Source organism: Chaetura pelagica, unplaced genomic scaffold, assembly GCF_000747805.2.
Source record: "Chaetura pelagica isolate M959 unplaced genomic scaffold, ChaPel_1.0 scaffold246, whole genome shotgun sequence".
Lineage (NCBI taxonomy): Eukaryota > Metazoa > Chordata > Aves > Apodiformes > Apodidae > Chaetura > Chaetura pelagica.
The window spans coordinates 1,789,979-1,794,454 of record NW_009953647.1 but is presented as its reverse complement, the minus strand read 5'-3'; positions in this window follow the sequence as shown (position 1 = coordinate 1,794,454).

Genomic DNA, 4,476 nt, shown 5'->3' with positions numbered 1-4,476 from the left:
TTTGAAGACTTTTAAAAAGGACTGAAAGTCAAAGTCTGTGTCCTAACAGAGTATTTGGGAAAGGAAGAAATTTTTACAGAGAAAAAAACAACATTGCACTCTTCTGCTCTATTTTTATTCGTAGAAAAATTATTTCACACATGATCCTACTGCATCAATAAAATACAACAGATGGTGTGGGCATATCCTTTAATAATGTGGAGGAAAAAATACTGGAGCAACTACAAGGTAGTGTATACACTTATAAAGAACCCTGATGCTCAAAATTAATGGCTAATAATATTCAACATCAATAAGAGATTAAATGTTACTCGTAATTCCTGGTTGCCTCTGAAATACAGCACACATCAGGACCATATAACTTTACAAAGTTTTTACTCTGGTCAGAGATAATTGACACTTTTAAAAGTACTATTATGTCGCCTAATCCATGCTGCAATTCTATTTTTACAGCCCGATTGTTTATCTGCATTGTGATTACAGCATTCCAGAGCACTAACACTTTCTTGACTGCTGCTTTTGAAGAAGTAGAAAAACATAACAAAATACTTCTGCAAAGCTCAGTGAGAAAATTTTAAAATATTATATACAAAGACATTAGTCTGTTAACTAATGCAAATATATTTATGATAGCTGTAAACACTGTTTGGAAAGGTAGCACACCTGATTTTCATATCTAACACTTATACTTTAAGAACTAAGCAAATTATATTTAGTTACCAGATGTGGCCCAAAAGTTAATGCTCAGAATCAAAACCAGTGCCCCAAGATAAACTGCTCTTTAGCTGACAATGTGCTCTGGAAAGCCAGATAATGACCCTTTCACTGGTAATGGCTACATACCTTATGCCACCTTCCCACACAGGAATTCACTTCATTTTGATCCATTGCATTTCCCCATAAAGAGAACAGATTGTCTTAATCAAATGAGCGAACTCTGGAACGGGTTCAACATCTTTCAGGGGCAAGACATTTTCAGCAATTGTTATTTTTAACACGTAAAAACCTGTTCTAGTAAATTTCCTTCTAGCGTTGTCCAAATAAGCCTGTCTAACTCTGTCAATGCTTCATATGTTCTTCTTCTTCTTTTTTTGAGCTACTTTGATAGAAAATGACATTCTGGTGACAGTTACAGCAGATTGTATTTTCTGGTACAGTAAAGCAAATCTCTCCAATTTTTTTTTTTCTGTAAAGCAAACTACGCTATAAAGAACTTCATGTGAAGGCTAGAAGAGTCTACAATGATCACCTAGATTTCCACAGAACAAATCAGAGATTTTCATCTTGTAATTCCTACATCTATCTCTAAAGCTCTTTATTCCATGTACATCTTGAAGCACCTCAGTCTCTAATAAGCAATCATCTAGAGTTTTTCTTTTGACTTGAGTACTACTTTACATATCCATTTATATTATGGACCATTGCAAGAATCCTACACCCTCTTGTTTACTGGACCAGGCATCTTGGTGTACTTCATACAAATGAAAGTTGAATGAGTGCTCTACCAAGTGTGGAATCAGTCCTTGGTGCCTCATCAATAGCAGAAAGCCTCATGAAGTTCATCCTGATTACTTCCTTTTATGTTAGGAATAGGGATGATTCTCAGCAGGTTCATGATCTTTCCTGAGTTCAGATGGAACGTGCCACAAATATAAGAGGGAGGCTTAATTTGGCAGCCTTGTTGCAGGCTGGCAAAATCTGCTGTGCACTTGAAAACAGGTTATGATGGCCATAGTTTTGTATTTATCAGCTGGAAACATAGACAGTTGTCTGAAAGACATATTTATGTAGAAGAAATCCTTCCTGACCTCCCCTGTACAAAGAACTGTGTATCAAAGACATACTCTGTGGAAAAGCTGGCAAAATAAATTTCTTGAGTAATCAGGAAAAGCAGACAGACACTAAAGTAAAACACAAAAAACCCCCCCCACAAAAACAACAAACCAAAAAACCACCAACAAACCCTGTTTTTTTTATGAGGATATTTCATGAAGGAATTAAATCACATCCAATGCCTTGTTAAAGGTGATAGTTATGGGGAAATGCATCAATTTAGGAAAGTGCATTAGCAAGGTAAGCAAGTAAGTTACCAGTGGTTAAAACAAAGTCCCAAAAAGTATAATCATATGGAGTTCCCTCTCTAGACAGCCTTGGTAGAGGTATCTTCACTGTTAACCTTCTCAGAAACTGTAAATCATAGGGTGAAAAACCAAACACTTCCTGAAAATGGCAGGCTGATAGGTGAAAGAACTCTTAAATTTCACATGGCTTACACGGGAGAAATTTGAGATCCCTAAACTTAATTAATCCATAACATTCAGTACTGAGTTCCAGTAATGAGAAATGCTGAAAGCCTGTTTCACTTTGTGAGGTACATGCATCCCAGAGATTTTTCTACTGTTAATGAAAAGCGCCTGTATTAATGAAAAGCAATAATGCTGTGAGATCAGATCAGTGAAACTTCAAGACCTCTGTGATATTTGGGAGCAGAAAATATTATCTCAGTGTTCATAAAATGCACAAAACTACCTGGATAACAGATTGTTGCCTTGTGTCTCTCAGAAGGTAGCCACCTTTTGTCTTGCATCACTCAGTATCTTTAGCTGGAGGAGAAGGCACATACCCTAATTTAAACCAGGCAGAGACAACTGACTATCAGACTGCAGATTTAAAAAAAAAAAAAAAAAAAAAAAAAGATTTCTGTGTAACCCTCTCAGAGACAAAAAGAAGTCTCAGAATATCCAGAAACACCCAAACATGTCCTTAGGATAGTAGAATCTCCCATTCATGAAGAAACATGGACTAACTCAACCCATTCACCTGTGGTTAGAGGATCAAGGATGTAAAGTGATAGGCAGATGAGCCTAATTCTTTGTGCACAAGTTTGAGCTCAGCTACTTCTTGACAGTGAGAAGTTTCAGGCCAAGTTGTTTGGATTTCACCTGAAAATCCTCAGTCTCTGAAATGCCCTGCACACTGTTGATTGCTGCAGTGAGGTTTCTCTGAATAAAATTCCCATCCCATGAGAGATGGAATGGAAATAGATTTGGATAAGGAACAGTGGTAAAAGGATGCCAGCTCTGGATGTGTCCCACCACTGTGACAAGAAGCATCTAACACTCTGAACAGCAGCCAGTGAGGATCATTTCAGACAGAACACTATTTGAATGATACCAAAGTTGCACAGTAACACGTCAAGCCTTACAACCAGTTGGGAGGTAAGGAGGACTTTGCAAACATAGGGAGTAGTGTGACACACAAAAAAAATTCCCCTATATTATTAAAGAGCATTAAACAGTAATCTGGACTTCAATTAAAAAAGCTGAATTTACTTCACTCTGTGCCCAAAGAGTCTCCTGGCAAAGCAACAAGAGTTATTTTCCCCATAAGCTTTGTGAAGAACACTTTAATGTCCCACAAATACTGCTGGAACCACATCAATTTGCAGTAATACCTGGTTCAATTCCACCATTTCTGTAAGCAATTATCATTTTAATCTATTATAAAGTTGCTTATAAAGATTTTCAGCTGTTAAGAGTTATGAAAATAAATGAGGACTATAAATAGCTAATAAATAGCTATAAATTGAGCTACTGGAAGTCACCTATCTAAATAACCTTGGCAACTCTCAAAATACATGAAATTTCTATAAAAAGGTTGCTAAACAATGGGTTTTCATGGCACTGTTTTGACTTCCACATATAAAAATGTCCCACACTGATTTGAGGTAAGGTTTACAGAAACATTAATTTAAACAAGACTAAAAGCAATGTGACTATTCTTAAGTTTGGATATTAAAAAAAACCAACTCTGTGGTTATATCAATGACAGAGGGAAAAAATAATAGGCTACACCTGAAGAAAGGTACCAACACATTTTTCCATAAAAAAACCCCAAACAACCCCCAAAACTGTTACGAATATACGCTTGTATTTAAAATATACTACAAAAAGTAACTGTCTCAATCTGGACCTGAAAAAATCATGAAGCAGCTCTTGTAAATGCTTTTCTGCTTAAGCCAACATAAGCTTGAATTAAGCAATGCTACTAATCAGCAAGGGAAACAACCAGCAAATAAACTTGATTGTTAATATTTACATAGAGAAATAATTCTGGTCATTATTAGAAGATTACTCAGAACGACATTTAAATAACACCATCTCCTGTTAATTATAAACTGGCTGATTAAAATGAGGAGACAACTGAAATGCAATAACAGGCATGAAGGCCAAAACGTACCTCTTTCCTCTGCATCCCAGCAGCTCCTGCTTCTCTGGGCAAGCACCTCACTGACATGGCGGCAGAAGAGAGAGGAAATAACTGCTTTTGTTAAAATGACCAGGGGCAGCAGGTTTGGGGGCCTGCCCACGTAGACGAGCTGGCGTGGATGAGCTGGGGCTGGGCTGCAGGGCCTGAGGCGGGGGGTCCTGGAAGTGGGGGGTCCTGGAAGTGGGGGGCTCCTGAGGTGCCTGGGGC